The sequence below is a fragment of the Pongo abelii genome, chromosome 13 (genome assembly GCF_028885655.2).
Source record: "Pongo abelii isolate AG06213 chromosome 13, NHGRI_mPonAbe1-v2.0_pri, whole genome shotgun sequence".
NCBI lineage: Eukaryota > Metazoa > Chordata > Mammalia > Primates > Hominidae > Pongo > Pongo abelii.
Genome location: NC_071998.2, coordinates 8,107,718 through 8,132,277, shown reverse-complemented (window position 1 = coordinate 8,132,277; position 24,560 = coordinate 8,107,718).

Sequence of the window (24,560 nt, the reverse complement as noted above, 5' to 3'; positions counted from 1 at the left end):
CAGAAACATCTCTATGATGAGTGCATTGTACTCACAGACTTGAACTTTCTTTTTGATAGAGCAGTTTTGAAACACTCCTTTTGTAGAATGTGCAAGTGGATATTTGGTGTGCTTTGAGGCCTAATCTGGAAAAGGAAATATCTTCACATAAAAACTAGACAGAAGCATTCTCTGAAACTTCTTTGTGATGCGTGCATTCATCTAACAGACTAGAAACTTCCTTTTGATAGAGCAGTTTTGAAACACCCTTTTTGTAGAATCTACAAGTGGATATTTGGAGCGATTTGAGGCCTGTGGTGTAAAAGGGAATATCTTCACATAAAAACTAGAAGGAAGCATTCTCAGAAACTTCAGTGTGCGTTATGCATTCAACTCACAGACTTGAACATTCCTTTTGAGAGAGCAGATTTGAAAAACTCTTTTTGTAGAAATTGCAAGTGGATATTTGGAGTGGTTTGAGGCCTATGCTGGAAAAGGATATATCCTCACATAAAAACTAGACAAAAGCATTCTCTGAAACTTCTTTGTGATGAATGCATTCAGCTTACAGAGTTGAACTTTCCTTTTGATAGAACAGTTTTGAAACACTCTTTTTGTAGAATCTGCAAGTGGATATTTGGAGAGCTTTGAGACCTATGCTGGAAAAGGAAATACCTTCACATAAAAATTAGACAGAAGCATTATCAGACACTTCTCTGTGATGAGTGCATTCAACTCACAGAGTTCAACCTTCCTTTTTGTAGAACAGTTATGAAACACTCTCTTTGTAGAATCTACAAGGGATCATTTGGAGCACATTGGGGCCTATGCTGGAAAAGGAAGTATCTTCCCATTAAAAAAAAAGCAGAATCATTCTGAGATACTTTTTTGTGATCAGTGCATTCGACTCACAGACTTGCACCTTCCTTTTGATAGAGCAGTTTTGAAACACTCTTTTTGAAGAATCTTCAAGTGGATATTTGGAGCGCTTTGAGGCCTATGCTGGAAAAGGAAATATCTTCACATAAAAACTAGACAGAAGCATTGTCAGACACTTCTCTGTGATGAGTGCATTCAACTCACAGAGTTCAACCTTCCTTTTTGTAGAACAGTTATGAAACACTCTCTTTGTATAATCTACAAGGGATCATTTGGAGCACATTAAGACCTATGCTGGAAAAGGGTGTATCTTCCCATAAAAAAATAAGCAGAATCATTCTGAGATACCTTTTTGTGATGAGTGCATTCAACTCACAGACTTGAACATTCCTTTCGATAGAGCAGTTTTGAAACACTCTTTTTGTAGATTCTGCAAGTGGGTATTTTGAGCGCTTTGAGGTCAAAGATGGAAAAGGAAATATCTTCATATAAAAACTAGACAGAAGCATTCTCAGAAATTACTTAGGGATGAGTGCATTCAACCCAAAGAGTTGAACCTTCCTTTTGATAGAACAGTTTTGAAACACTTTTTTTGGAGAATCTGCAAGTGGATATTTGGAGCAATTTGAGGCCTATGCTAGAAAAGGAAATATCTTCACATAAAAACTAGACGGAAGCATTCTCAGAAATTTCTTGGTGATGAGTGCATTCAACTCACAGGTTTGAACTTGCCTTTTGATAGAACAGCTTTGAAACACTCTGTTTGTAGAATTTGCAAGTGGATATTTGGAGAGATTTGTGGCCTGTGCTGCATAAAGGGAATATCTTAACTTTAGAACAAGACAGAAGCATTCTCAGAGACTCCCCTGTGCTTTATGCATTCAAATCACAGGCTTGAACCTTCCTTTTGATAGAGCAGTTTTGAACCACTCTTTTTGTAGAATCTGCAAGTGGATATTTGGAGTGATTTGAGGCCTATGATGAAAAAGGAAATATCTTCACCTAAAAACTAGACAGAAACATTCTCAGAAACTTCTGTGGGATCAGAACGTTCAACCAACAGAGTTGAACCTTCCTTTTGATAGACTAGTTTTGAAACACACTTTTTGTAGAATCTGCAAGTGGATGTTTGGAGGGCTTTGAGGCCTATGCTGGAAAGAAAATATCTTCACCTAAAAACTAGACAGAAGCATTCTCAGAAACTTCTTTGTGATGAGTGCATTCAACTCACAGTGTTGAAAGTTCCTTTTGATAGAACAATTGTGACACAATCTTCTTATAGAATCTGCAAGTGGATATTTGGATTGCTTGAGGCCTATGCTGGAGTAAGAAATAATTTCACATAAAAACTATATTGAAGCATTCTCAAAAACATCTTTGTGATGTGTGCCTTCAACTCACAGAATTGAAACTTCCTTTTGATAAAGCAGTTTTGAAACACCATATTGTAGAATCTGCAAGTGGATAGTTTTAGCACTTTGAGGCCTAGCCTGGAAAAGGGTATATCTTCACATAAAAACTGGACAGAAGCATTCTCAGAAACTTCCCTGTGCTTTATGAATTCAACTCACAGACTTGAACCTTCCTTTTGATAGAACAGTTTGGAAAAACACTTTTTGTAGAATCTGGAAGTGGATATTTAGAGCGCTTTGAGGCCTATGCAGGAAAAGGATATACCATCACATAAAAACTAGACAGAAGTATTCTCAGAAACTTCTTTGTGATGTGTGCACTCAACTCACAGATTTGAACCCTGCTTTTCAAAGAGCAGTTATGAAACACCCTTTTTGTAGGATCTGCAGGTGGACATTTTTGGCGCTTTGAGGCCAATGCTGGAAAAGGAAATATGTATACATAAAAACTAAACAGAAGCATTCTCAGAAACTTCTCTGTGTTTTATGATTTCAACTCACAGAGTTGAACCTTCCTTTTGATAGCGCAGTTTTGAAACACTCTTTTGTAGAATCTGCAAGTGGATATTTGGAATGCTTTGAGGCCTATGCTCGAAAAGGAAATTTCTTCATATAAATACTAGACAGAAGCATGCTCAGAAACTTCTTTGTGATGAGTGCATTGTACTCACAGACTTTAAATTTCCTTTTGATAGAGCAGTTTTGAAACAGTCTTTTTGTAAAATATGAAAGTGTATATTTGGTGCGATTTGAGGGCTAAGATGGAAAAGGAAATATCTTCACATAAAAACTGGACAGAAGTATTCTCCGTATTTTCTTTGTGATGTGTGCATTAAACTAACAGAGTAGAACCTTCCTTTTGATAGAGCAGTTTTGAAACCCTCTTTTTGTAGAATCTGCAAGTGGATATTTGGAGCGATTTGAGGCCTATGGTGAAAAAGGGGATATCTTCGCATAAAAACTAGATAGAAGCATTCTCAGAAACTTCCCTGTGCCGTATGCATTCAACTCACGGACTTAAAACTTCCTTTTGAAAGAGCAGATTTGAAACACTTTTTTTGTAGAAACTGCAAGTGGATATTTGGAGCGCTTTGAGGCCTATGCAGGAAAAGGAAATATCCCCACATAAAAAGTAGACAAAAGCATTCTCCGAAACTTCTTTGTGATGAATGCATTCACCTCACAGAGTTGAACCTTCCCTTTGATGGAACAGTTTTGAAACACTCTTTTTGTAGAATCTGCAAGTGGCTATTTGGAGCGCTTTGAGGCGTATGCTGGAAAAGGAAATATCTTCACATAATAAATAGACGGAAGCATTCACAGAAACTTCTCTGTGATGAGTGCATTCACCTCACAGAGTTCAACCTTCCTTTTGGTAGAACAGTTATGAAACACTCTCTTTGTAGAGTCTACAAGAGATTATTTGGAGCTCATTGAGGCCTATGCTGGAAAAGAAAGTATCTTCCCGGAAAAACTAAGCAGAATCATTCTCAGAAATATTTTTGTGATGAGTGCATTCAACTCACAGCCTTGAACCTTCCTTTTGATAGAGTAGTTTTGAAACACTCGTTTTGTAGAATCTGCAAGTGGATATTTGGAGTGCTTTGAGGTCTATGCTGGAAAAGGAAATATCTTCACATCAAAACTAGACAGAAACATTCTCAGAAATTTCTGTGTGATGAGTGCATTCAACTCACAGGGTTGAACTTTCCTTTTGCTAGAACAGTTTTGAAACATTCTTTTTGTAGAATCTGCAAGTGTGTATTTGGAGCGATTTGAGGCCTATGCTGCAAAAAGAGAAATCTTCACATAAAAACTAGACAGAAGCATTCCCAAAAACTTCCCCGTGCTTCATGCATTCAACTCACAGACTTGAAACTTCCTTTTGATAGAGCAGTTTTGAAACACTCTTTTTGTAGGATCTGCAATTGGATACTTGGAGCGATTTGAGGCCTATGATGAAAAAGGGAATGTCTTCACCTAAAAACTAGACAGAAGCATGCTCTGAAACTTCTTTGTGATGAGTGCATTCAACCCACAGAGTTGAAACCTCCTTTTTTTTAGAACTGTTTTGTAACACTCTCTTTGTAGAATCTGAAAGTGGATACTTGGTGCGCTTTGAGGCCTATGCTGGAAATGGAAATATGTTCTCATAAAAACTAAGCAGAAGCATACTCACAGAGTTCTTAGTGATGAGTGCATTCAACTCACAGACATAAACTTTCCTTTTGATATAGCAGTTTTGACACACTCTTTTTGTAGAATCTGCAAGTGGATATTTGGAGCGCTATGAGGGCTACGCTGTAAAAGGAAATATCATCACATAAAAACTATACGGAAGCATTCTCAGAAACATCTCTATGATGAGCGCATTGTACTCACAGACTTGAACTTTCTTTTTGATAGAGCAGTTTTGAAACACTCCTTTTGTAGAATGTGCAAGTGGATATTTGGTGTGCTTTGAGGCCTAATCTGGAAAAGGAAATATCTTCACATAAAAACTAGACAGAAGCATTCTCTGAAACTTCTTTGTGATGCGTGCATTCATCTAACAGACTAGAAACTTCCTTTTGATAGAGCAGTTTTGAAACACCCTTTTTGTAGAATCTGCAAGTGGATACTTGGAGCGATTTGAGGCCTGTGGTGTAAAAGGGAATATCTTCACATAAAAACTAGAAGGAAGCATTCTCAGAAACTTCAGTGTGCTTTATGCATTCAACTCACAGACTTGAACCTTCCTTTTGAAAAAGCAGATTTGAAAAACTCTTTTTGTAGAAATTGCAAGTGGATATTTGGAGTGCTTTGAGGCCTATGCTGGAAAAGGATATATCCTCACATAAAAACTAGACAAAAGCATTCCCTGAAACTTCTTTGTGATGAATGCATTCAGCTTACAGAGTTGAACTTTCCTTTTGATAGAACAGTTTTGAAACACTCTGTTTGTAGAATCTGCAAGTGGATATTTGGAGAGCTTTGAGACCTATGCTGGAAAAGGAAATATCTTCACATAAAAATTAGACAGAAGCATTCTCAGACACTCCTCTGTGATGAGTGCATTCAACTCAGAGAGTTCAACCTTCCTTTTGGTAGAACAGTTTTGAATCACTCTCTTTCTAGAATCTACAATAGATTATTTGGAGCTCATTTAGGCCTATGATGGGAAAGGGAATATCTTCCCATAAAAACTAAGCAGAATCATTCTCAGAAACATTTATGTGATGAGTGCTTTCAACTCAGAGACTTGAACATTCCTTTTGATAGAGCAGTTTTGAAACACTCTTTTTGTAGAATCTGCAATTGGATATTTGGAGTGCTTTGAGACCTATGCTGGAAAAGGAAATATCTTCACATAAAAATTAGACAGAAGCATTCTCAGACACTTCTCTGTGATGGGCGCATTCAGCTGACTGAGTTCAACCTTCCTTTAGGTAGAATAGTTTTGAATCACTCTCTTTGTAGAATCTACTATCGATTATTTGGAGCGCATTGAGGCCTACGATGGAAAAGGGAATATCTTCCCATAAAAACTAAGCAGAATCATTCTCAGAAACATTTTTGTGATGAGTGCATTCAACTCTGAGACTTGAACATTCCTTTTGAAAGAGCAGTTTTGAAACACTCTTTTAATAGAATCTACAAGTGGGTATTTGGAGCAATTTGAGGCCTATGCTGGAAAAGGGAATATCTTCACATAAAAATTAGACAGAAGCATTCTCAGAAATTTCTTTGGGATGAGTGCGTTCAACTCACAGGGTTGAACTTTCCTTTTGATAGAACAGTTTTGAAACACTCTGTTTGTAGAATTTGCAAGTGGATATTTGGAGCGATTTGAGGCCTATGCTGCAAAAAGGGAATATCTTAACATAAGAACTAGACAGAGGCATTCTCAGAGACTTCCTTGTGCCTTATACATTCAATTCACAGGCTTGAACCTTCTTTTTGGTAGAGCAGTTTTGAAACACCCTTTTTGTAGACTCTGCAAGTGGATATTTACAGCGATTTGAGGCCTACAGTGAAAAAGGGGATATCTTCACATAAAAACTAGATAGAAGCATTCTCAGAAACTTCCCTTTGCTTTATGCAGTCAACTCACAGACTTGAAACTTCCTTTTCAAAGAGCAGATTTTAAATACTCTTTTTGTAGAAACTGCAAGTGGATATTTGGAGCGCTTTGAGGCCTAATCTGGAAAAGGAAATATCCTCACATAAAAACAAGACAAAAGCATTCTCCGAAACTTCTTTGGGATGAATGCATTCAGCTCACAGAGTTGAACCTTGCCTTTGATAGAACAGTTTTGAAACACTCTTTTTTTAGAATCTGCAAGTGGATATTTGGAGCGCATTGGGACCTATGCTGGAAAAAGAAATATCTTCACATAATACCTAGACGGAAGCATTCTCAGAAACTTCTCTGTGATGAGTCATTTATGAAACACTTTCTTTGAAGAATCTATAAGAGATTATTTGGAGCTCATTGAGGCCTATGCTGGAAAAGGGAATATCTTCATATAAAAACTAGACAGAAGCATTCTGAGAAACTTCCCTGCGCTATTTGAATTCAACTCACACTCTTGAACCTTCTTTTTGAAAGAGCAGATTTGAAACACTCTTTTTGTAGAAAGTGCAAGTGCATATTTGGAGTGCTTTGAGGCCTATGATGGAAAAGGAAATATCCTCACAGAAAAATTAGACCAAAGCATTCTCAGAAATTTCTTTGTGATGTGTGCATTTAATTCACCGAGTTGAACTTTCCTTTTGATAGAACAGTTTTGAAACAGTCTTTTTGTAGAATCTGCAAGTGGATATTTGGAGCATTTTGAGGTCTATGCTGGAAAAGGAAATATCTTCACATAAAAACTAGACAGAAGCATTCCCAAAAACTTCCCCGTGCTTCATGCATTCAACTCACAGACTTGAACCTTCCTTTTGATAGAGCAGTTTTGAAACACTCTTTTTGTAGAATCTGCAATTGGATATTTGGAGCGATTTGAGGCCTATGATGAAAAAGGGAATGTCTTCACCTAAAAACTAGACAGAAGCATTCTCTGAAACTTCTTTGCGATGAGTGCATTCAACCCACAGAGTTGAAACCTCCTTTTTTTTAGAACTGTTTTGTAACACTCTCTTTGTAGAATCTGAAAGTGGATACTTGGTGCACTTTGAGGAATATGCTGGAAATGGAAATATGTTCTCATAAAAACTAAGCAGAAGCATACTCACAGAGTTCTTAGTGATGAGTGCATCCAACTCACAGACTTAAACTTTCCTTTTGATATAGCAGTTTTGACACACTCTTTTTGTAGAATCTGCAAGTGGATATTTGGAGCGCTATGAGGCCTACGCTGTAAAAGGAAATATCATCACATAAAAACTATACAGAAGCATTCTCAGAAACATCTCTATGATGAGCGCATTGTACTCACGGACTTGAACTTTCTTTTTGATAGAGCAGTTTTGAAACACTCCTTTTGTAGAATGTGCAAGTGGATATTTGGTGTGCTTTGAGGCCTAATCTGGAAAAGGAAATATCTTCACATAAAAACTAGACAGAAGCATTCTCTGAAACTTCTTTGTGATGCGTGCATTCATCTAACAGACTAGAAACTTCCTTTTGATAGAGCAGTTTTGAAACACCCTTTTTGTAGAATCTGCAAGTGGATATTTGGAGCGATTTGAGGCCTGTGGTGTAAAAGGGAATATCTTCACATAAAAACTAGAAGGAAGCATTCTCAGAAACTTCAGTGTGCGTTATGCATTCAACTCACAGACTTGAACATTCCTTTGGAGAGAGCAGATTTGAAAAACTCTTTTTGTAGAAATTGCAAGTGGATATTTGGAGTGGTTTGAGGCCTATGCTGGAAAAGGATATATCCTCACATAAAAACTAGACAAAAGCATTCTCTGAAACTTCTTTGTGATGAATGCATTCAGCTTACAGAGTTGAACTTTCCTTTTGATAGAACAGTTTTGAAACACTCTTTTTGTAGAATCTGCAAGTGGATATTTGGAGAGCTTTGAGACCTATGCTGGAAAAGGAAATACCTTCACATAAAAATTAGACAGAAGCATTGTCAGACACTTCTCTGTGATGAGTGCATTCAACTCACAGAGTTCAACCTTCCTTTTTGTAGAACAGTTATGAAACACTCTCTTTGTAGAATCTACAAGGGATCATTTGGAGCACATTGGGGCCTATGCTGGAAAAGGAAGTATCTTCCCATTAAAAAAAAAAGCAGAATCATTCTGAGATACTTTTTTGTGATCAGTGCATTCGACTCACAGACTTGCACCTTCCTTTTGATAGAGCAGTTTTGAAACACTCTTTTTGAAGAATCTTCAAGTGGATATTTGGAGCGCTTTGAGGCCTATGCTGGAAAAGGAAATATCTTCACATAAAAACTAGACAGAAGCATTGTCAGACACTTCTCTGTGATGAGTGCATTCAACTCACAGAGTTCAACCTTCCTTTTTGTAGAACAGTTATGAAACACTCTCTTTGTATAATCTACAAGGGATCATTTGGAGCACATTAAGACCTATGCTGGAAATGGGTGTATCTTCCCATAAAAAAATAAGCAGAATCATTCTGCGATACCTTTTTGTGATGAGTGCATTCAACTCACAGACTTGAACATTCCTTTCGATAGAGCAGTTTTGAAACACTCTTTTTGTAGATTCTGCAAGTGGGTATTTTGAGCGCTTTGAGGTCAAAGATGGAAAAGGAAATATCTTCATATAAAAACTAGACAGAAGCATTCTCAGAAATTACTTCGGGATGAGTGCATTCAACCCAAAGCGTTGAACCTTCCTTTTGATAGAACAGTTTTGAAACACTTTTTTTGGAGAATCTGCAAGTGGATATTTGGAGCAATTTGAGGCCTATGCTAGAAAAGGAAATATCTTCACATAAAAACTAGACGGAAGCATTCTCAGAAATTTCTTGGTGATGAGTGCATTCAACTCACAGGTTTGAACTTGCCTTTTGATAGAACAGCTTTGAAACACTCTGTTTGTAGAATTTGCAAGTGGATATTTGGAGAGATTTGTGGCCTGTGCTGCATAAAGGGAATATCTTAACTTTAGAACAAGACAGAAGCATTCTCAGAGACTCCCCTGTGCTTTATGCATTCAAATCACAGGCTTGAACCTTCCTTTTGATAGAGCAGTTTTGAACCACTCTTTTTGTAGAATCTGCAAGTGGATATTTGGAGTGATTTGAGGCCTATGATGAAAAAGGAAATATCTTCACCTAAAAACTAGACAGAAACATTCTCAGAAACTTCTGTGGGATCAGAACGTTCAACCAACAGAGTTGAACCTTCCTTTTGATAGACTAGTTTTGAAACACACTTTTTGTAGAATCTGCAAGTGGATGTTTGGAGGGCTTTGAGGCCTATGCTGGAAAGAAAATATCTTCACCTAAAAACTAGACAGAAGCATTCTCAGAAACTTCTTTGTGATGAGTGCATTCAACTCACAGTGTTGAAAGTTCCTTTTGATAGAACAATTGTGACACAATCTTCTTATAGAATCTGCAAGTGGATATTTGGATTGCTTGAGGCCTATGCTGGAGTAAGAAATAATTTCACATAAAAACTATATTGAAGCATTCTCAAAAACATCTTTGTGATGTGTGCCTTCAACTCACAGAATTGAAACTTCCTTTTGATAAAGCAGTTTTGAAACACCATATTGTAGAATCTGCAAGTGGATAGTTTTAGCACTTTGAGGCCTAGCCTGGAAAAGGGTATATCTTCACATAAAAACTGGACAGAAGCATTCTCAGAAACTTCCCTGTGCTTTATGAATTCAACTCACAGACTTGAACCTTCCTTTTGATAGAACAGTTTGGAAAAACACTTTTTGTAGAATCTGGAAGTGGATATTTAGAGCGCTTTGAGGCCTATGCAGGAAAAGGATATACCATCACATAAAAACTAGACAGAAGTATTCTCAGAAACTTCTTTGTGATGTGTGCACTCAACTCACAGATTTGAACCCTGCTTTTCAAAGAGCAGTTATGAAACACCCTTTTTGTAGGATCTGCAGGTGGACATTTTTGGCGCTTTGAGGCCAATGCTGGAAAAGGAAATATGTATACATAAAAACTAAACAGAAGCATTCTCAGAAACTTCTCTGTGTTTTATGATTTCAACTCACAGAGTTGAACCTTCCTTTTGATAGCGCAGTTTTGAAACACTCTTTTGTAGAATCTGCAAGTGGATATTTGGAATGCTTTGAGGCCTATGCTCGAAAAGGAAATTTCTTCATATAAATACTAGACAGAAGCATGCTCAGAAACTTCTTTGTGATGAGTGCATTGTACTCACAGACTTTAAATTTCCTTTTGATAGAGCAGTTTTGAAACAGTCTTTTTGTAAAATATGAAAGTGTATATTTGGTGCGATTTGAGGGCTAAGATGGAAAAGGAAATATCTTCACATAAAAACTGGACAGAAGTATTCTCCGTATTTTCTTTGTGATGTGTGCATTAAACTAACAGAGTAGAACCTTCCTTTTGATAGAGCAGTTTTGAAACCCTCTTTTTGTAGAATCTGCAAGTGGATATTTGGAGCGATTTGAGGCCTATGGTGAAAAAGGGGATATCTTCGCATAAAAACTAGATAGAAGCATTCTCAGAAACTTCCCTGTGCCGTATGCATTCAACTCACGGACTTAAAACTTCCTTTTGAAAGAGCAGATTTGAAACACTTTTTTTGTAGAAACTGCAAGTGGATATTTGGAGCGCTTTGAGGCCTATGCAGGAAAAGGAAATATCCCCACATAAAAAGTAGACAAAAGCATTCTCCGAAACTTCTTTGTGATGAATGCATTCACCTCACAGAGTTGAACCTTCCCTTTGATGGAACAGTTTTGAAACACTCTTTTTGTAGAATCTGCAAGTGGCTATTTGGAGCGCTTTGAGGCGTATGCTGGAAAAGGAAATATCTTCACATAATAAATAGACGGAAGCATTCACAGAAACTTCTCTGTGATGAGTGCATTCACCTCACAGAGTTCAACCTTCCTTTTGGTAGAACAGTTATGAAACACTCTCTTTGTAGAGTCTACAAGAGATTATTTGGAGCTCATTGAGGCCTATGCTGGAAAAGAAAGTATCTTCCCGGAAAAACTAAGCAGAATCATTCTCAGAAATATTTTTGTGATGAGTGCATTCAACTCACAGCCTTGAACCTTCCTTTTGATAGAGTAGTTTTGAAACACTCGTTTTGTAGAATCTGCAAGTGGATATTTGGAGTGCTTTGAGGTCTATGCTGGAAAAGGAAATATCTTCACATCAAAACTAGACAGAAACATTCTCAGAAATTTCTGTGTGATGAGTGCATTCAACTCACAGGGTTGAACTTTCCTTTTGCTAGAACAGTTTTGAAACATTCTTTTTGTAGAATCTGCAAGAGTGTATTTGGAGCGATTTGAGGCCTATGCTGCAAAAAGAGAAATCTTCACATAAAAACTAGACAGAAGCATTCCCAAAAACTTCCCCGTGCTTCATGCATTCAACTCACAGACTTGAAACTTCCTTTTGATAGAGCAGTTTTGAAACACTCTTTTTGTAGGATCTGCAATTGGATACTTGGAGCGATTTGAGGCCTATGATGAAAAAGGGAATGTCTTCACCTAAAAACTAGACAGAAGCATGCTCTGAAACTTCTTTGTGATGAGTGCATTCAACCCACAGAGTTGAAACCTCCTTTTTTTTAGAACTGTTTTGTAACACTCTCTTTGTAGAATCTGAAAGTGGATACTTGGTGCGCTTTGAGGCCTATGCTGGAAATGGAAATATGTTCTCATAAAAACTAAGCAGAAGCATACTCACAGAGTTCTTAGTGATGAGTGCATTCAACTCACAGACATAAACTTTCCTTTTGATATAGCAGTTTTGACACACTCTTTTTGTAGAATCTGCAAGTGGATATTTGGAGCGCTATGAGGGCTACGCTGTAAAAGGAAATATCATCACATAAAAACTATACGGAAGCATTCTCAGAAACATCTCTATGATGAGCGCATTGTACTCACAGACTTGAACTTTCTTTTTGATAGAGCAGTTTTGAAACACTCCTTTTGTAGAATGTGCAAGTGGATATTTGGTGTGCTTTGAGGCCTAATCTGGAAAAGGAAATATCTTCACATAAAAACTAGACAGAAGCATTCTCTGAAACTTCTTTGTGATGCGTGCATTCATCTAACAGACTAGAAACTTCCTTTTGATAGAGCAGTTTTGAAACACCCTTTTTGTAGAATCTGCAAGTGGATACTTGGAGCGATTTGAGGCCTGTGGTGTAAAAGGGAATATCTTCACATAAAAACTAGAAGGAAGCATTCTCAGAAACTTCAGTGTGCTTTATGCATTCAACTCACAGACTTGAACCTTCCTTTTGAAAAAGCAGATTTGAAAAACTCTTTTTGTAGAAATTGCAAGTGGATATTTGGAGTGCTTTGAGGCCTATGCTGGAAAAGGATATATCCTCACATAAAAACTAGACAAAAGCATTCCCTGAAACTTCTTTGTGATGAATGCATTCAGCTTACAGAGTTGAACTTTCCTTTTGATAGAACAGTTTTGAAACACTCTGTTTGTAGAATCTGCAAGTGGATATTTGGAGAGCTTTGAGACCTATGCTGGAAAAGGAAATATCTTCACATAAAAATTAGACAGAAGCATTCTCAGACACTCCTCTGTGATGAGTGCATTCAACTCAGAGAGTTCAACCTTCCTTTTGGTAGAACAGTTTTGAATCACTCTCTTTCTAGAATCTACAATAGATTATTTGGAGCTCATTTAGGCCTATGATGGGAAAGGGAATATCTTCCCATAAAAACTAAGCAGAATCATTCTCAGAAACATTTATGTGATGAGTGCTTTCAACTCAGAGACTTGAACATTCCTTTTGATAGAGCAGTTTTGAAACACTCTTTTTGTAGAATCTGCAATTGGATATTTGGAGTGCTTTGAGACCTATGCTGGAAAAGGAAATATCTTCACATAAAAATTAGACAGAAGCATTCTCAGACACTTCTCTGTGATGGGCGCATTCAGCTGACTGAGTTCAACCTTCCTTTAGGTAGAATAGTTTTGAATCACTCTCTTTGTAGAATCTACTATCGATTATTTGGAGCGCATTGAGGCCTACGATGGAAAAGGGAATATCTTCCCATAAAAACTAAGCAGAATCATTCTCAGAAACATTTTTGTGATGAGTGCATTCAACTCTGAGACTTGAACATTCCTTTTGAAAGAGCAGTTTTGAAACACTCTTTTAATAGAATCTACAAGTGGGTATTTGGAGCAATTTGAGGCCTATGCTGGAAAAGGGAATATCTTCACATAAAAATTAGACAGAAGCATTCTCAGAAATTTCTTTGGGATGAGTGCGTTCAACTCACAGGGTTGAACTTTCCTTTTGATAGAACAGTTTTGAAACACTCTGTTTGTAGAATTTGCAAGTGGATATTTGGAGCGATTTGAGGCCTATGCTGCAAAAAGGGAATATCTTAACATAAGAACTAGACAGAGGCATTCTCAGAGACTTCCTTGTGCCTTATACATTCAATTCACAGGCTTGAACCTTCTTTTTGGTAGAGCAGTTTTGAAACACCCTTTTTGTAGACTCTGCAAGTGGATATTTACAGCGATTTGAGGCCTACAGTGAAAAAGGGGATATCTTCACATAAAAACTAGATAGAAGCATTCTCAGAAACTTCCCTTTGCTTTATGCAGTCAACTCACAGACTTGAAACTTCCTTTTCAAAGAGCAGATTTTAAATACTCTTTTTGTAGAAACTGCAAGTGGATATTTGGAGCGCTTTGAGGCCTAATCTGGAAAAGGAAATATCCTCACATAAAAACAAGACAAAAGCATTCTCCGAAACTTCTTTGGGATGAATGCATTCAGCTCACAGAGTTGAACCTTGCCTTTGATAGAACAGTTTTGAAACACTCTTTTTTTAGAATCTGCAAGTGGATATTTGGAGCGCATTGGGACCTATGCTGGAAAAAGAAATATCTTCACATAATACCTAGACGGAAGCATTCTCAGAAACTTCTCTGTGATGAGTCATTTATGAAACACTTTCTTTGAAGAATCTATAAGAGATTATTTGGAGCTCATTGAGGCCTATGCTGGAAAAGGGAATATCTTCATATAAAAACTAGACAGAAGCATTCTGAGAAACTTCCCTGCGCTATTTGAATTCAACTCACACTCTTGAACCTTCTTTTTGAAAGAGCAGATTTGAAACACTCTTTTTGTAGAAAGTGCAAGTGCATATTTGGAGTGCTTTGAGGCCTATGATGGAAAAGGAAATATCCTCACAGAAAAATTAGACCAAAGCATTCTCAGAAATTTCTTTGTGATGTGTGCATTTAATTCACCGAGTTGAACTTTCCTTTTGATAGAACAGTTTTGAAACAGTCTTTTTGTAGAATCTGCAAGTGGATATTTGGAGCATTTTGAGGTCTATGCTGGAAAAGGAAATATCTTCACATAAAAACTAGACAGAAGCATTCCCAAAAACTTCCCCGTGCTTCATGCATTCAACTCACAGACTTGAACCTTCCTTTTGATAGAGCAGTTTTGAAACACTCTTTTTGTAGAATCTGCAATTGGATATTTGGAGCGATTTGAGGCCTATGATGAAAAAGGGAATGTCTTCACCTAAAAACTAGACAGAAGCATTCTCTGAAACTTCTTTGCGATGAGTGCATTCAACCCACAGAGTTGAAACCTCCTTTTTTTTAGAACTGTTTTGTAACACTCTCTTTGTAGAATCTGAAAGTGGATACTTGGTGCACTTTGAGGAATATGCTGGAAATGGAAATATGTTCTCATAAAAACTAAGCAGAAGCATACTCACAGAGTTCTTAGTGATGAGTGCATCCAACTCACAGACTTAAACTTTCCTTTTGATATAGCAGTTTTGACACACTCTTTTTGTAGAATCTGCAAGTGGATATTTGGAGCGCTATGAGGCCTACGCTGTAAAAGGAAATATCATCACATAAAAACTATACAGAAGCATTCTCAGAAACATCTCTATGATGAGCGCATTGTACTCACGGACTTGAACTTTCTTTTTGATAGAGCAGTTTTGAAACACTCCTTTTGTAGAATGTGCAAGTGGATATTTGGTGTGCTTTGAGGCCTAATCTGGAAAAGGAAATATCTTCACATAAAAACTAGACAGAAGCATTCTCTGAAACTTCTTTGTGATGCGTGCATTCATCTAACAGACTAGAAACTTCCTTTTGATAGAGCAGTTTTGAAACACCCTTTTTGTAGAATCTGCAAGTGGATATTTGGAGCGATTTGAGGCCTGTGGTGTAAAAGGGAATATCTTCACATAAAAACTAGAAGGAAGCATTCTCAGAAACTTCAGTGTGCGTTATGCATTCAACTCACAGACTTGAACATTCCTTTGGAGAGAGCAGATTTGAAAAACTCTTTTTGTAGAAATTGCAAGTGGATATTTGGAGTGGTTTGAGGCCTATGCTGGAAAAGGATATATCCTCACATAAAAACTAGACAAAAGCATTCTCTGAAACTTCTTTGTGATGAATGCATTCAGCTTACAGAGTTGAACTTTCCTTTTGATAGAACAGTTTTGAAACACTCTTTTTGTAGAATCTGCAAGTGGATATTTGGAGAGCTTTGAGACCTATGCTGGAAAAGGAAATACCTTCACATAAAAATTAGACAGAAGCATTGTCAGACACTTCTCTGTGATGAGTGCATTCAACTCACAGAGTTCAACCTTCCTTTTTGTAGAACAGTTATGAAACACTCTCTTTGTAGAATCTACAAGGGATCATTTGGAGCACATTGGGGCCTATGCTGGAAAAGGAAGTATCTTCCCATTAAAAAAAAAAGCAGAATCATTCTGAGATACTTTTTTGTGATCAGTGCATTCGACTCACAGACTTGCACCTTCCTTTTGATAGAGCAGTTTTGAAACACTCTTTTTGAAGAATCTTCAAGTGGATATTTGGAGCGCTTTGAGGCCTATGCTGGAAAAGGAAATATCTTCACATAAAAACTAGACAGAAGCATTGTCAGACACTTCTCTGTGATGAGTGCATTCAACTCACAGAGTTCAACCTTCCTTTTTGTAGAACAGTTATGAAACACTCTCTTTGTATAATCTACAAGGGATCATTTGGAGCACATTAAGACCTATGCTGGAAATGGGTGTATCTTCCCATAAAAAAATAAGCAGAATCATTCTGCGATACCTTTTTGTGATGAGTGCATTCAACTCACAGACTTGAACATTCCTTTCGATAGAGCAGTTTTGAAACACTCTTTTTGTAGATTCTGCAAGTGGGTATTTTGAGCGCTTTGAGGTCAAAGATGGAAAAGGAAATATCTTCATATAAAAACTAGACAGAAGCATTCTCAGAAATTACTTCGGGATGAGTGCATTCAACCCAAAGCGTTGAACCTTCCTTTTGATAGAACAGTTTTGAAACACTTTTTTTGGAGAATCTGCAAGTGGATATTTGGAGCAATTTGAGGCCTATGCTAGAAAAGGAAATATCTTCACATAAAAACTAGACGGAAGCATTCTCAGAAATTTCTTGGTGATGAGTGCATTCAACTCACAGGTTTGAACTTGCCTTTTGATAGAACAGCTTTGAAACACTCTGTTTGTAGAATTTGCAAGTGGATATTTGGAGAGATTTGTGGCCTGTGCTGCATAAAGGGAATATCTTAACTTTAGAACAAGACAGAAGCATTCTCAGAGACTCCCCTGTGCTTTATGCATTCAAATCACAGGCTTGAACCTTCCTTTTGATAGAGCAGTTTTGAACCACTCTTTTTGTAGAATCTGCAAGTGGATATTTGGAGTGATTTGAGGCCTATGATGAAAAAGGAAATATCTTCACCTAAAAACTAGACAGAAACATTCTCAGAAACTTCTGTGGGATCAGAACGTTCAACCAACAGAGTTGAACCTTCCTTTTGATAGACTAGTTTTGAAACACACTTTTTGTAGAATCTGCAAGTGGATGTTTGGAGGGCTTTGAGGCCTATGCTGGAAAGAAAATATCTTCACCTAAAAACTAGACAGAAGCATTCTCAGAAACTTCTTTGTGATGAGTGCATTCAACTCACAGTGTTGAAAGTTCCTTTTGATAGAACAATTGTGACACAATCTTCTTATAGAATCTGCAAGTGGATATTTGGATTGCTTGAGGCCTATGCTGGAGTAAGAAATAATTTCACATAAAAACTATATTGAAGCATTCTCAAAAACATCTTTGTGATGTGTGCCTTCAACTCACGGAATTGAAACTTCCTTTTGATAAAGCAGTTTTGAAACACCATATTGTAGAATCTGCAAGTGGATAGTTTTAGCACTTTGAGGCCTAGCCTGGAAAAGGGTATATCTTCACATAAAAACTGGACAGAAGCATTCTCAGAAACTTCCCTGTGCTTTATGAATTCAACTCACAGACTTGAACCTTCCTTTTGATAGAACAGTTTGGAAAAACACTTTTTGTAGAATCTGGAAGTGGATATTTAGAGCGCTTTGAGGCCTATGCAGGAAAAGGAAATACCATCACATAAAAACTAGACAGAAGTATTCTCAGAAACTTCTTTGTGATGTGTGCACTCAACTCACAGATTTGAACCCTGCTTTTCAAAGAGCAGTTATGAAACACCCTTTTTGTAGGATCTGCAGGTGGACATTTTTGGCGCTTTGAGGCCAATGCTGGAAAAGGAAATATGTATACATAAAAACTAAACAGAAGCATTCTCAGAAACTTCTCTGTGTTTTATGATTTCAACTCACAGAGCTGAACCTTCCTTTTGATAGCGCAGTTTTGAAACACTCTTTTGTAGAATCTGCAAGTGGATATTTGGAATGCTTTGAGGCCTATGCTCGAAAAGGAAATTTCTTCATATAAATACTAGACAGAAGCATGCTCAGAAACTTCTTTGTGATGAGTGCATTGTACTCACAGACTTTAAATTTCCTTTTGATAGAGCAGTTTTGAAACAGTCTTTTTGTAAAATATGAAAGTGTATATTTGGTGCGATTTGAGGGCTAAGATGGAAAAGGAAATATCTTCACATAAAAACTGGACAGAAGCATTCTCCGTATTTTCTTTGTGATGTGTGCATTAAACTAACAGAGTAGAACCTTCCTTTTGATAGAGCAGTTTTGAAACCCTCTTTTTGTAGAATCTGCAAGTGGATATTTGGAGCGATTTGAGGCCTATGGTGAAAAAGAGGATATCTTCGCATAAAAACTAGATAGAAGCATTCTCAGAAACTTCCCTGTGCCGTATGCATTCAACTCACGGACTTAAAACTTCCTTTTGAAAGAGCAGATTTGAAACACTTTTTTTGTAGAAACTGCAAGTGGATATTTGGAGCGCTTTGAGGCCTATGCAGGAAAAGGAAATATCCCCACATAAAAAGTAGACAAAAGCATTCTCCGAAACTTCTTTGTGATGAATGCATTCACCTCACAGAGTTGAACCTTCCCTTTGATGGAACAGTTTTGAAACACTCTTTTTGTAGAATCTGCAAGTGGCTATTTGGAGCGCTTTGAGGCGTATGCTGGAAAAGGAAATATCTTCACATAATAAATAGACGGAAGCATTCACAGAAACTTCTCTGTGATGAGTGCATTCACCTCACAGAGTTCAACCTTCCTTTTGGTAGAACAGTTATGAAACACTCTCTTTGTAGAGTCTACAAGAGATTATTTGGAGCTCATTGAGGCCTATGCTGGAAAAGAAAGTATCTTCCCGGAAAAACTAAGCAGAATCATTCTCAGAAATATTTTTGTGATGAGTGCATTCAACTCACAGCCTTGAACCTTCCTTTTGATAGAGTAGTTTTGAAACACTCGTTTTGTAGAATCTGCAAGTGGATATTTGGAGTGCTTTGAGGTCTATGCTGGAAAAGGAAATATCTTCACATCAAAACTAGACAGAAACATTCTCAGAAATGTCTGTGTGATGAGTGCATTCAACTCACAGGGTTGAACTTTCCTTTTGCTAGAACAGTTTTGAAACAGTCTTTTTGTAGAATCTGCAAGTGGATATTTGGAGCATTTTGAGGTCTATGCTGGAAAAGGAAATATCTTCACATAAAAACTAGACAGAAGCATTCCCAAAAACTTCCCCGTGCTTCATGCATTCAACTCACAGACTTGAACCTTCCTTTTGATAGAGCAGTTTTGAAACACTCTTTTTGTAGAATCTGCAATTGGATATTTGGAGCGATTTGAGGCCTATGATGAAAAAGGGAATATCTTCACCTAAAAACTAGACAGAAGCATTCTCTGAAACTTCTTTGCGATGAGTGCATTCAACCCACAGAGTTGAAACCTCCTTTTTTTTAGAACTGTTTTGTAACACTCTCTTTGTAGAATCTGAAAGTGGATACTTGGTGCGCTTTGAGGCCTATGCTGGAAATGGAAATATGTTCTCATAAAAACTAAGCAGAAGCATACTCACAGAGTTCTTAGTGATGAGTGCATCCAACTCACAGACTTAAACTTTCCTTTTGATATAGCAGTTTTGACACACTCTTTTTGTAGAATCTGCAAGTGGATATTTGGAGCGCTATGAGGCCTACGCTGTAAAAGGAAATATCATCACATAAAAACTATACAGAAGCATTCTCAGAAACATCTCTATGATGAGTGCATTGTACTCACAGACTTGAACTTTCTTTTTGATAGAGCAGTTTTGAAACACTCCTTTTGTAGAATGTGCAAGTGGATATTTGGTGTGCTTTGAGGCCTAATCTGGAAAAGGAAATATCTTCACATAAAAACTAGACAGAAGCATTCTCTGAAACTTCTTTGTGATGCGTGCATTCATCTAACAGACTAGAAACTTCCTTTTGATAGAGCAGTTTTGAAACACCCTTTTTGTAGAATCTACAAGTGGATATTTGGAGCGATTTGAGGCCTGTGGTGTAAAAGGGAATATCTTCACATAAAAACTAGAAGGAAGCATTCTCAGAAACTTCAGTGTGCGTTATGCATTCAACTCACAGACTTGAACATTCCTTTTGAGAGAGCAGATTTGAAAAACTCTTTTTGTAGAAATTGCAAGTGGATATTTGGAGTGGTTTGAGGCCTATGCTGGAAAAGGATATATCCTCACATAAAAACTAGACAAAAGCATTCTCTGAAACTTCTTTGTGATGAATGCATTCAGCTTACAGAGTTGAACTTTCCTTTTGATAGAACAGTTTTGAAACACTCTTTTTGTAGAATCTGCAAGTGGATATTTGGAGAGCTTTGAGACCTATGCTGGAAAAGGAAATACCTTCACATAAAAATTAGACAGAAGCATTGTCAGACACTTCTCTGTGATGAGTGCATTCAACTCACAGAGTTCAACCTTCCTTTTTGTAGAACAGTTATGAAACACTCTCTTTGTAGAATCTACAAGGGATCATTTGGAGCACATTGGGGCCTATGCTGGAAAAGGAAGTATCTTCCCATTAAAAAAAAAAGCAGAATCATTCTGAGATACTTTTTTGTGATCAGTGCATTCGACTCACAGCCTTGCACCTTCCTTTTGATAGAGCAGTTTTGAAACACTCTTTTTGAAGAATCTTCAAGTGGATATTTGGAGCGCTTTGAGGCCTATGCTGGAAAAGGAAATATCTTCACATAAAAACTAGACAGAAGCATTGTCAGACACTTCTCTGTGATGAGTGCATTCAACTCACAGAGTTCAACCTTCCTTTTTGTAGAACAGTTATGAAACACTCTCTTTGTATAATCTACAAGGGATCATTTGGAGCACATTAAGACCTATGCTGGAAATGGGTGTATCTTCCCATAAAAAAATAAGCAGAATCATTCTGCGATACCTTTTTGTGATGAGTGCATTCAACTCACAGACTTGAACATTCCTTTCGATAGAGCAGTTTTGAAACACTCTTTTTGTAGATTCTGCAAGTGGGTATTTTGAGCGCTTTGAGGTCAAAGATGGAAAAGGAAATATCTTCATATAAAAACTAGACAGAAGCATTCTCAGAAATTACTTAGGGATGAGTGCATTCAACCCAAAGAGTTGAACCTTCCTTTTGATAGAACAGTTTTGAAACACTTTTTTCGGAGAATCTGCAAGTGGATATTTGGAGCAATTTGAGGCCTATGCTAGAAAAGGAAATATCTTCACATAAAAACTAGACGGAAGCATTCTCAGAAATTTCTTGGTGATGAGTGCATTCAACTCACAGGTTTGAACTTGCCTTTTGATAGAACAGCTTTGAAACACTCTGTTTGTAGAATTTGCAAGTGGATATTTGGAGAGATTTGTGGCCTGTGCTGCATAAAGGGAATATCTTAACTTTAGAACAAGACAGAAGCATTCTCAGAGACTCCCCTGTGCTTTATGCATTCAAATCACAGGCTTGAACCTTCCTTTTGATAGAGCAGTTTTGAACCACTCTTTTTGTAGAATCTGCAAGTGGATATTTGGAGTGATTTGAGGCCTATGATGAAAAAGGAAATATCTTCACCTAAAAACTAGACAGAAACATTCTCAGAAACTTCTGTGGGATCAGAACGTTCAACCAACAGAGTTGAACCTTCCTTTTGATAGACTAGTTTTGAAACACACTTTTTGTAGAATCTGCAAGTGGATGTTTGGAGGGCTTTGAGGCCTATGCTGGAAAGAAAATATCTTCACCTAAAAACTAGACAGAAGCATTCTCAGAAACTTCTTTGTGATGAGTGCATTCAACTCACAGTGTTGAAAGTTCCTTTTGATAGAACAATTGTGACACAATCTTCTTATAGAATCTGCAAGTGGATATTTGGATTGCTTGAGGCCTATGCTGGAGTAAGAAATAATTTCACATAAAAACTATATTGAAGCATTCTCAAAAACATCTTTGTGATGTGTGCCTTCAACTCACAGAATTGAAACTTCCTTTTGATAAAGCAGTTTTGAAACACCATATTGTAGAATCTGCAAGTGGATAGTTTTAGCACTTTGAGGCCTAGCCTGGAAAAGGGTATATCTTCACATAAAAACTGGACAGAAGCATTCTCAGAAACTTCCCTGTGCTTTATGAATTCAACTCACAGACTTGAACCTTCCTTTTGATAGAACAGTTTGGAAAAACACTTTTTGTAGAATCTGGAAGTGGATATTTAGAGCGCTTTGAGGCCTATGCAGGAAAAGGAAATACCATCACATAAAAACTAGACAGAAGTATTCTCAGAAACTTCTTTGTGATGTGTGCACTCAACTCACAGATTTGAACCCTGCTTTTCAAAGAGCAGTTATGAAACACCCTTTTTGTAGGATCTGCAGGTGGACATTTTTGGCGCTTTGAGGCCAATGCTGGAAAAGGAAATATGTATACATAAAAACTAAACAGAAGCATTCTCAGAAACTTCTCTGTGTTTTATGATTTCAACTCACAGAGTTGAAGCTTCCTTTTGATAGCGCAGTTTTGAAACACTCTTTTGTAGAATCTGCAAGTGGATATTTGGAATGCTTTGAGGCCTATGCTCGAAAAGGAAATTTCTTCATATAAATACTAGACAGAAGCATGCTCAGAAACTTCTTTGTGATGAGTGCATTGTACTCACAGACTTTAAATTTCCTTTTGATAGAGCAGTTTTGAAACAGTCTTTTTGTAAAATATGAAAGTGTATATTTGGTGCGATTTGAGGGCTAAGATGGAAAAGGAAATATCTTCACATAAAAACTGGACAGAAGTATTCTCCGTATTTTCTTTGTGATGTGTGCATTAAACTAACAGAGTAGAACCTTCCTTTTGATAGAGCAGTTTTGAAACCCTCTTTTTGTAGAATCTGCAAGTGGATATTTGGAGCGATTTGAGGCCTATGGTGAAAAAGGGGATATCTTCGCATAGAAACTAGATAGAAGCATTCTCAGAAACTTCCCTGTGCCGTATGCATTCAACTCACGGACTTAAAACTTCCTTTTGAAAGAGCAGATTTGAAACACTTTTTTTGTAGAAACTGCAAGTGGATATTTGGAGCGCTTTGAGGCCTATGCAGGAAAAGGAAATATCCCCACATAAAAAGTAGACAAAAGCATTCTCCGAAACTTCTTTGTGATGAATGCATTCACCTCACAGAGTTGAACCTTCCCTTTGATGGAACAGTTTTGAAACACTCTTTTTGTAGAATCTGCAAGTGGCTATTTGGAGCGCTTTGAGGCGTATGCTGGAAAAGGAAATATCTTCACATAATAAATAGACGGAAGCATTCACAGAAACTTCTCTGTGATGAGTGCATTCACCTCACAGAGTTCAACCTTCCTTTTGGTAGAACAGTTATGAAACACTCTCTTTGTAGAGTCTACAAGAGATTATTTGGAGCTCATTGAGGCCTATGCTGGAAAAGAAAGTATCTTCCCGGAAAAACTAAGCAGAATCATTCTCAGAAATATTTTTGTGATGAGTGCATTCAACTCACAGCCTTGAACCTTCCTTTTGATAGAGTAGTTTTGAAACACTCGTTTTGTAGAATCTGCAAGTGGATATTTGGAGTGCTTTGAGGTCTATGCTGGAAAAGGAAATATCTTCACATCAAAACTAGACAGAAACATTCTCAGAAATTTCTGTGTGATGAGTGCATTCAACTCACAGGGTTGAACTTTCCTTTTGCTAGAACAGTTTTGAAACATTCTTTTTGTAGAATCTGCAAGAGTGTATTTGGAGCGATTTGAGGCCTATGCTGCAAAAAGAGAAATCTTCACATAAAAACTAGACAGAAGCATTCCCAAAAACTTCCCCGTGCTTCATGCATTCAACTCACAGACTTGAAACTTCCTTTTGATAGAGCAGTTTTGAAACACTCTTTTTGTAGGATCTGCAATTGGATACTTGGAGCGATTTGAGGCCTATGATGAAAAAGGGAATGTCTTCACCTAAAAACTAGACAGAAGCATGCTCTGAAACTTCTTTGTGATGAGTGCATTCAACCCACAGAGTTGAAACCTCCTTTTTTTTAGAACTGTTTTGTAACACTCTCTTTGTAGAATCTGAAAGTGGATACTTGGTGCGCTTTGAGGCCTATGCTGGAAATGGAAATATGTTCTCATAAAAACTAAGCAGAAGCATACTCACAGAGTTCTTAGTGATGAGTGCATTCAACTCACAGACATAAACTTTCCTTTTGATATAGCAGTTTTGACACACTCTTTTTGTAGAATCTGCAAGTGGATATTTGGAGCGCTATGAGGGCTACGCTGTAAAAGGAAATATCATCACATAAAAACTATACGGAAGCATTCTCAGAAAC